The following is a 10,599-nucleotide window of genomic DNA, read 5'->3' on the forward strand; positions in this document are numbered from 1 at the left end:
AAATCCTATCACCTCTTTCACCTTCCATTGCTTGCAAATGCCTTCCAACTTGCCTCCATTCCTTCATCCATTTCCGCTGCCCATGGAGCTCTTCATGCACCTTTGGAGCTCCACCATAATGGTATCAAGAGCCATCAAACCATGGTCTCTCAAGGTTTGGTAAGGTTCTTTCCTAGTCTTGTGTTTCCATCATTTTCCGTCTTGTTCTCATCATCTTCTTCCTTTTTGTTTTTCTTTCACATTTACCGTTCAATGTCTATTATATTGTGTTTCTCCATTGATTCCATGCAACTATGAGACTACAAGAGTGTTCTACACTCTATTTGTAGATTTCCTTGCTTGTTATGGTTCACATCATTTACTAGCTTTCCTTTACATTTCAGCACCATTTTATTGCTTCCATTGTGTTTCTTGTCATTTTTATTCGGTGATTCTTTTTTCTTTTCAATTTCCACCGTTCAAGTTGTGTTTTATGTCTTGTTCATGCTTTCTTTTACATGTTTCTTCAATTTTTCACCATTTACATTCATTTTCTGCACTTGCTTGAGTGAAACCTTGCCAAACTCCACTCCAAAACGCAATGAAGCTTCATGCTATGTGTGTGGTTGTTTGAGTCAAGTTTCCTCACTGTTTTAATGCCATTTCACCGATTGGTTTGTGCCTTAGAGTGTCCTAAGATGTTCATCTTTATCTATGCGTGATTCTAGATCATAATCAAGCTCCAAATCGAATTGATTTGTCTATTGAACATTTTCCCCTTTCACTCTACTTTTGCTTCTGTTTTCAACTTTTTTTCCATTGCACACCTTCTGTTTGAGAAGTGTCACGAGTGACTCAGTGCACCAAATTTTAAGCTGATTGTTGCTTCAAAAACCTAAGTCATAGATGAAAATTCTCCAACAAGAATCATTCAATTATGTTGAGAATTGAATTCTATACAAATTTTTGAAGTAGAGGCAAGTTTCTGCATTTTTCAGTGCCAGTTTGTTGTTGTTTCACTTGTGTGCTGACGCACACTTTTCTTGTGTAATTTAACTGTAACGATTCATAGCACCGAATCACCTTCTGATTTTTGCCTAATTTTCTTCACATCTGGACGAAAAAGTAGCAAAACGAATCATTCAAATATGTCCAGTACAAAAAATATGAAAAATCTTCAAAGTGAAGGCATCTGTAAGCGTTTTCTGGTGCTGTGTTTTCGGGAAAATCACTGTTTAGTGCGTTTTTGGTGTGTTTTGCTTCAAAATTTCAGTGCTCTTGCTCTATACATTTGCTTTTTTATGTGTGCATTCCATATTGCCATCAATTGCTTTCATTTGGAGTGGATTACTTCCTTCACATTGGCATACATGCAATGAATACCATAAGCATTTTATGAGCACTGCAATTTCTGTTTTTGGTTTTTACTCTATTCTAGTTCCATTCTAGGATTCCTTTTGTTGTGCTTTCCTTTATTTCAAGCCTTAATTTCTTGCTTGTCCTTGTTTTTGGCTATTCAATTCAGTCTTGTCAAATCATTTCAATGTGGTTTAGCTTTCTTAATTAGCTTTTCTTGTGTTATACATTTCAATTGGCAAGTAATGTTGGCTTCAATGCTCTTGATTGTGAATTAAGTGATTTGTTTTCCAAATTGGTTGCTAGTCTAAGGTAGCATTTTAGGTGGTGGTTGAGAAGTAAAACTCTAGAGAGTGTGTTTGAATTCTTCCTCTCACCTTCACCATATTTTGGAAAGTTTTGAGCCATCAATTTCTTGCTTGAGTGAGAGCTAACCAATGCCTTTGGCATAGTTTGTTTGCTGTTTTTGTTCATTATTTTGGCCAGGTTTTGTTGTTGTTTGATGTTGCATTTTGCATCCACAAGGGGTCCAAATATTCCTCCAATTGGTGTATACTTCAAAGCCATCAACTAAGGCTTCATTTGGCACCAAAGTGCTTTTGGGAGTGCATCACTTTGCTGTCCAAAATTGTGGTGTGATCAAGTTAGCCTCGGGAATGGCTTCGAACACCAATTTCAAGCATTTTTTGTTGGCCATTGTGGCTTGGAATTGTTGCATCTTTTAGTTTACTAGTTTTTCTACAATTTGGTCACTTCTTTTGGTCAATTTGGAGCATCCTTTGTGCCTTATTTTCTACTCAAAGTTCTCTAAAAGTTTGGTGCTCTTGGGTTGCTCCTCTTTGCCTAAATGTTGTGTACCAATTTTAACTCTCTTTGAACTTGTATTTTGGCCTACTTAGGTGTCTTGGGGAACCACAAGGTGTTCAATCCTATCTCCTAAGTAGAACCTTTATCATCCATTAGTCATTCGCTTTTAGTTGTAAGTGTGTTGAAAGTTCTAAGTGCTTTCTCGCCTTACATTAGGCCGCATAGCTTATATTCAAGTTTTCACATTGTTTAGTGGCTTAAAATTTTGAGACCAAAGTCTCTACATGTTTTTTGGCCAATTAGGGGTCCGTCTTTAGTGTTTTATAGATTTCTTTGTTCTTTGTTGACAACTAGTGTCTAGTGATTCTCATCATTTAGCACTTAGCCATTGTGTGAAATTCTTTCAAACTTGCCCAAGTGTGCCTTGGCTAGGATTGGCTTTGGTTATTAAGTGGTCTTTTTAGACTCACCTCCCCTACCTGGAGGTTCACTTGTGTTCTTAAAACTTTTATTCACACTTTGTCTCAAGTGCTAGATCGTGTCAATCATGAGCACTAGAAGGACTACATGTGCAAGGGTGCAAACCCAACAAAATTCACCACAACCCACACAACATAACACTAGTGCGGATGATGAGGGTGATGTTTCCCATCATATGCTTCACAAACTCACCAAAGAGGTGAGTGACATCAAGGCTCAAATGGTTGCCATGCAACCCAATTTGCACTTCATATCCGAGCAATTAAGGAATCCTCCACACACTCACCGTGCTTCTCCTAGATCTTCTCGCCCCCCATCAAGACATCATCATGATCTTAGTGGTGAGGAGGAGGACTTACAACACCCCTTTCCAAGGCAATCTCCTCACACTAGGAGACAAAGGCGTGTTCCTCCTCACCCCAAAGAAACAAGAATAGATTTGCCTCCTTTCCATGAAAAAGACAATGTTGAGGCATATCTAGATTGGGTGGCAAAAGTTGAACAACTGTTTGACAGCCACGTGGTTGAGGAAGAGAGACGTGTCTCTCTTGCTGTCCTCAGCTTCCAAGGTCATGCCTTAAATTGGTGGACAGCTCTTGTCCTCCAAAAGCGAAAAAAAGGCCTTCCTGCGATTGAATATTGGTTTGATCTCAAAGAGGCCCCCCATGCTCGTCATGTTCCTTCATACTACAAAAGAGAGCTTATGGATAAACTCCAAAGGCTCCAACAAAGAACCATGTCTGTGGAGGAATATAGGCAAAAGATGGAGTTATACATCTTGAGGGCTGGGATAGATGAGGAAGAAGATCTAACCATTGCTAGGTTCTTGAGTGGTCTAAACTACAACATAAGAGATAAAGTTGAGTTGCTCCCATATCAAAATTTAAATGAACTTGTTCAAATGTGCATCAAAGTGGAGCAACAACTCTTGAGGAAACCTATTCGCAAGGATTCTTCACTCTTTTTCAAAATCTGATTTTCAAAAGAAAGATTTTTCTCATGTCAAGGAGACCGCTCATAGACACCCAGCAAAAGGTCAAGATAAGGGTGAGACCTCCAAGCGAGGTAGTGAGATCAAGTGTTTTAAGTGTTTAGGTAGAGGTCATGTGGCATCACAGTGTCCTACCAAGCGCACCATTGTGCTAAAGGGCCAAGACCTCTACAACAGTCAAGAGGAGTCTTCTGAGGAATCTTCCTCTTCTAGTGACTCCTACAATGACAAGTCCCCCAAAGATAAACATCATTCTTACCCTCAAGAAGGGTCTCTCTTAATGATTAAGAGGCTTCTCAATAACCAACCAACCCTTCCTCTCAATGATCAAAGAGAAAACATTTTTCACACTCGTTGTGACGTTTTGAACAATTCTTGTTCTTTGATCATTGATAATGGGTCTTGTTGCAATTGTTGTAGCACAAGAATGGTTGAGAAGTTGAACTTGACTTTGTTACCCCATCCCAAACCTTACAAACTTCATTGGCTTAATGAAGATGGGGATCTCAAAGTCAAGCATCAAGTGTTGGTTAAGTTCTCTGTTGGAAAATACAAAGACAAAGTTTTATGTTATGTAATTCCAATGGAAGCTTGCCATATTCTCTTACGTAGGTCGTGGCAATTTGACCGCAAAACCACCCACAATGGCCATACTAATGAGATCACCCTCCAACATCATTCCAAAACTTTTGTGTTACATCCCCTCACTCCTACTCAAGTTGCTAGTGACCAAGCTCAAATGAGAGCTAGGAAGGAGGAAGAGAGTTCCACCAACTCTACTAAGTTATCCAAGGCTTCTAAGAAAAAGTTAGAGGAAGTCTCTCCTTCTAAGGATGTTCATCATGAAGTGCTTCTTACTCATAAAACTCTTTTACAAACTCTTCATGTTGAACACCCTTCCTACCTTTTACTATGTCATGCTGTCCTTACATGTCTCCAGCATCCTTCACTTAAGGATCTACCTCCTTCTGTTTGTGCTCTTCTCCATGAATTTGCGGATCTTTTCCCTAAGGATGGCCCCCAAGGCCTCCCACCTTTTAAAGGAATAGAGCACAAAATTGATTTTATCCCAGGGGCCAGTCTACCTAATAGACCAGCCTATAGGACAAATCCAATTGAGACTAAAGAGATAGAGACTCAAGTGATCGAGTTGTTAGACAAAGAATGGGCCCAAAAGAGTCTTAGTCCTTGTGTTGTTCCCGTGTTGTTGGTGCCCAAAAAAGATGGCAAATGGCGCATATGTTGTGATTGTAGGGCCATCAACAACATTACCATAAAGTATAGGCACCCCATCCCTAGACTAGATGATATGTTGGATGAATTGCATGGGGCCAAAATGTTTTCAAAAATAGACCTTAAAAGTGGTTATCACCAAATTCGAATTGCCAAAGGTGATGAGTGGAAAACCGCTTTTAAAACTAAATTTAGTCTATATGAATGGTTAGTCATGCCTTTTGGCCTAACCAATGCTCCTAGCACATTCATGCGACTAATGAATCATGTACTACGAGATTGTTTGGGGAAGTTTGTGGTTGTTTATTTTGATGACATTTTAATTTATAGCCATAGCTTCAAAGTTCATCTAGGACACCTTAGGGTAGTCGTGTCTCTCCTTCGAGACCATCAACTCTATGCAAACATAGACAAGTGCACTTTCTGTGTAGAGAGTGTCATCTTTCTTGGGTTTGTGGTCAATAAAAGTGGGGTACATGTTGAGCCTGACAAAATCAAAGCCGTCCAAGAATGGCCTGTGCCAAAGAATGTAGGGGACATCCGTAGCTTTCATGGGCTAGCTAGCTTCTATAGACGGTTTGTACCCCACTTCTCCACAATTGCCTCACCCCTCAATGAACTTGTCAAGAAAGACACACCTTTTGTGTGGGGTGATAAGCAACAACAAGCCTTTGAGGAGATCAAGGCTAAACTCACCCAAGCACCAGTTCTAGCTCTTCCAAACTTTGAGAAAACTTTTGAGCTCGAATGTGATGCTTTTGGGGTTGGAGTAGGTGCAGTTTTATTACAAGAAGGCCATCCAATTGCTTATTTCAGTGAAAAACTCAATGGCCCTTCTCGTAATTACCCAACCTATGACAAAGAGTTGTATGCTCTTGTGCGAGCTCTTCATACTTAGGAACACTATCTTGTGTCTAAAGAGTTTATAATTCACACTGATCATGAAACTCTCAAGTATTTGAAAAGCCAGCACAAGCTCAACAAGAGGCATGCAAAGTGGGTTGAATTTCTAGAACAATTCCTTTATATCATCAAATACAAGAAAGGGAAATCCAATGTTGTGGCTGATGCACTTTCTAGAAGATATACTCTTTTAGCCAAACTTGGATCTTAAATTCTTGGATTTGACAATATATGTGAATTGTATAGTCAAGATCTCTTCTTTGCCCCTATTTATTCTAATTGTTTAAATAAGTCCTAAAGCGACTTCTATGTCTCAAATGGATATCTTTTCAAAGAAGCTCGCCTATGTGTTCCATGTGGTTCTCATCATAAACTTTTAATCATTGAGATGCATGAGGGGGGACTTATGGGACATTTTGGGGTCGCCAAAATGTTGGCCATGCTTAAAGAAAAATTCTTTTGGCCCCACATGAAACGTGATATTCAAAAACATTGCGCTAGTTGGTTGACTTGTTTGCATGCTAAGTCTAGCGCAATGCCTATTGGGATGTATACTCCTTTGCCTGTGGCTTCCACCCCTTGGAAGGATATTAGCATGGACTTTGTCCTAGGGCTTCCAAGGACTTCTAGGGGTGTTGATTCGATTTTTATGGTTGTGGATCGATTTTCAAAAATGGCACATTTTATTCTATGCCACAAAGTCGATGATGCAAGCCACATTACAAAGTTGTTCTTTAGAGAAGTGGTTCGTCTTCATGGCTTACCCAAAACAGTTGTGTCTGATAGGGATAGTAAGTTCCTTAGCCACTTTTGGAGGACCTTGTGGTCTAGGCTTGGAACTAAACTTTCTTTTTCTACTTCTTGTCACCCTCAAACTGATGGGCAAATAGAGGTAGTCAATAGATCCCTCTCCACATTGCTTAAGGTTGTGCTTAAGGGGAACCATAAATCTTGGGATGACTATCTTCCCCACATTGAGTTTGCCTACAATAGAGTGGTCCATAGCACCACCAAACTCTCACCTTTTGAGGTTGTCTATGGCTTTAACCCTCTCACTCCTCTAGACTTACTACCTCTTCCATCTTCTTTTGACTTTGTTCATAAAGAAGGGGTTCTAAGTCTCAATTTATCAAAGATTTTCATGAGAAGGTTAAAAGTCAAATTCAAGCTCAAATGGAAAAGATTGCCAACTCTAAAAGCAAGGGTAAGAGAGTTCGGTCATTCAATGAGGGTGACTTAGTTTGGCTTCATCTAAGGAAGGAAAGATTTCCTCAATTACAAAAATCCAAACTTAGTCTCTGTGGTGATGGTCCATTCCAAATCATAAAGAAGAGCAACAATAATGCTTATCAATTAGATCTTCCAGTTGAATATGGTGTGCATCCTACTTTTAATATCACTGACTTAGTTCCTTTTACAGGTACTGTAGCTGGTGAGGATGATAACCAAGATTTGAGGGCAAATCCTCTTCAAGGGGGAGGGGATGATGTGACCCCACCAAGCCTAATTGCACCTTCAAGCCCAAGCTCATTAAAAGGCCCAATTACAAGATCAATGATGAAAAAGATTCAAAAGGGCCTTCCATTAGATGATCACAAATTCAATGGGCTTCTCACATTCTTTACATGGGCCAAAGAGATCACAAAGACTTGAAGAAGTGCATGTAAATCTAGTAGTGTAGATTTAAATTGGACCATTGTTTGGGCTTTGCTTTCCAATAATACATAAGACATGAAAGGAACATAGGATGGATTCAAATTGGGCTCGGCCTAATTCTCTTCATACATGGCCGAGATTATCAAGACAAGAACGCTCCTTTGGACATTTGAAGATACTCTTGAAATTTTAAGCAATAGATGCAACTTGAGTTGAGAGCACTCCTCCCTCTATTGCCTTTGAGAGTCACCACTTTCTAGAGATTTCCTCTCTCTACCTCTAGCCACCTTCCTTAGGCTAGCATAGATTAGGAAATCCTATCACCTCTTTCACCTTCCATTGCTTGCAAGTGCCTTCCAACTTGCCTCCATTTCTTCATCCATTTCCGCTGCCCATGGAGCTCTTCATGCACCTTTGGAGCTCCACCAATAGGTGGATCTTCCCCTATCTAGATCAACTTACCTTGCAAAAAGCACTCTCAAGATTCCGTCACGTGTCTTGAAGACCTTAGATCCCAAACCTGGTAAGAACATCATGTGTCAAGCTTTGGTTAGACAACTTTGTGAGTGGAGGATAGTGTGTGGCAGCTTGTTAGTGGATAGATTGAGATAGTTAGGATTGCCACGTGGCAACTCCTAATTGAGACTACTTTTAAGTGGAGGATTATTGAAAAAAGGACTATATAAGTAATGTAAGGGGTGTAAGACAATTTTTTTTCGGATTTTGCTGATTTTGGCCTTTCTTCATAGGTGTTTTGTAGCTTTGATCAATTTATTTTCACACCTTAAATGAGCTTAAACTTAACTTCAGTTGCATCAACAAATATTAGAATATCTAAAAACATTTATGCAACTAAAAGCACTTTTTAAGACATTTTTATCTCACAAATTCAATAAACCTAATTATCATAAATCCTAACTAAATCAATCTTTTAAGCATAAAAAATCAATTAATATTTCAAACTTAAATGTTAAATGAGGGCATAAATATGCACTCATCAGAGCTCCCAGAAAAATTTGCACACCCAAAGATGTAAAAGGAAGAAATCCTTGATTTACAAGAGAGTCTTGTGATGCCTAATGGAAGAAGTAGAAGCATGAGCAATGGAAATGTTACTTTTAGCACGACTCACCCATTGACCAGAGAAAGTGTCATACTCATGCAAGAAAGATTTCAAATGTTGTAGTGTTCTATTACCTTCTCTACGTAAACAAATATATCATCGACATAGAGAGTATGGGAAGGATACTGTATACCTTGAGGACCAACCATGGGATGCATAAGCTTCTTGGAAATAAACTTTGAAATTCCCTTACTCAAAACCTCCTCAGCAAAACAAAAAATTAAAGAAGAGAGAGGATCCCCCTGTCGAACCCCTCAACCAGAAGTGAAGTAACCAACCAAACCATTATTAACCTAGATAAAAAGATTAGCAACTTGCAAGATATGAAGAATCCACTTCAAAATGCCTTCATGAAAACCAAAACAGTGCAACACTTGATTTAAGAACTGTCAATTGATAGTATCAAAAGCTTTGGTTATATCAATCTTGATGGCTACATTACCACCCTTGACCTTTCTAGATAGAAGATTAACAACTTCAAAAGTAATATAAATACAATCTTTAACACTCCTCCCTTTAATTAACCATTTTTATTAACGAAAATGATCTTACTATCTTTACAAACATTCAAATTCATATCAGGGAGAATCTAACCCTGTCAAAAGAATTATTGGACAACTTTACAAGACATCAACACCAATAAATCCCAAATAGTGTGATAAAAACATCCATCAAAGCCATTTGGATTAGGAGCACTATCACCATTAAGAGAAAAAATTGCATGTTTCACCTCATCATGATCACGTCATTTAATCAAAAAATTATTTTCATCATCAGTAGCTATACAAGGAATACAAGAAGCAACAAAAAATTGCACAAAGGTAATAGAAACAACAAGATTAGTAAGAGCAACATATAAATTAGTATAAAAGACATAATAGAATCTTCAATCATATTTGGATGAGAAATAACTTGATCATCATGATGCAACATAAAAATAATTCCTACATTAATCCTCGTATGAACCTCGACATGACAAAATATAGTATTATTATCCTTACCTTTAAACGAATTCATTTTAGCTTTTTACTTCCAATAAATATCTTGACAATCTAGAGCAAAATGTAAGTCATCTTTTATCTTGGCCTTATGAATTAGCAAAGCATCTAAATAATATGGAGAAACATTTAAAATGCATTGTTGAATATTAGAAAAAGAGGCCTTGATTATCCATAACTAACTTATGTATGTTTCCAAAAACATTTTTATTCCATTCTTTCAAGGAAACTTTAAAACATTGCAAGTTCCACTACAAAATGAATATAGGACAACCAATAGTAGGAGCATACCAAGAGTTATTGATGAGGGAATGACAATCCATATGAGACATCCACATCTTTAGAAATAAAAAAGAAGATGGCTTGGAAATCCCAACCGAATGAGAAAAAAAAGAGCAAGGGATGATGATCTAAATAGTTCTAGGGTAAAACATTAACATGACAAGAAGACCAATTTTCAAGACAAGAAAAACTACAAAATGCTTTATCAAGTCTTCTATCAATACAATGCATACCTCTATGAAAGTTTAATCAAGTGTACTAAGATCCATAGTATGGAGCTGCAACAAGCTTATTAGAAATTGATCCAATCCAAAAACTCAACACAAGAGATTGGACCAGGGGCAACACACACACATGGCATTTCACCCCTAACCACAACTCATCCGCTGATTCTTCAACATCAGTCGGTTCGGACCTCCACTTACTTTCACCCAAGCTTCATCTTGGTCATGGATAGAACACCTAGGGTCGGGTCCATAAGTAGTGACAATTGCCCTATGAAGACTCGCTTTCGCTATGGCTCTGGTGGTTTCCCTTAACCAAGCCACTACCTATGATTCACCGGCTCATTCTTCAACATGCACGCGGTAAGAGTCACGGGCTTAGCCTTAGCCTCCTCCCACTGCTTGGGGCTTACGGTTTCATGTTCCACACACACACACACACATTTCACCCAAGCTTCATCCTGGTCATGGATAGATCACCCAGGATCAGATCCATAAGCGGTGACAATTGCCCTATGACGACTCACTTTCGTTATGGCTCCAATGGTTTGCTTTAACCAAGCCACT

General features: G+C 38.7%; 1 pseudogene; it reads left to right on the top strand.

The window, feature by feature from the left end:
* Positions 1 to 2,689: 2,689 nt before the first annotated feature.
* On the top strand, positions 2,690 to 5,744 carry LOC146881005 (uncharacterized; annotated as a pseudogene).
* The last annotated feature ends 4,855 nt before the right edge of the window (positions 5,745 to 10,599 follow it).

This window comes from Vigna unguiculata, chromosome 11 (assembly GCF_037176805.1).
Source record: "Vigna unguiculata cultivar grain cowpea cultivar isolate G323 ecotype 2 chromosome 11, ASM3717680v1, whole genome shotgun sequence".
NCBI lineage: Eukaryota > Viridiplantae > Streptophyta > Magnoliopsida > Fabales > Fabaceae > Vigna > Vigna unguiculata.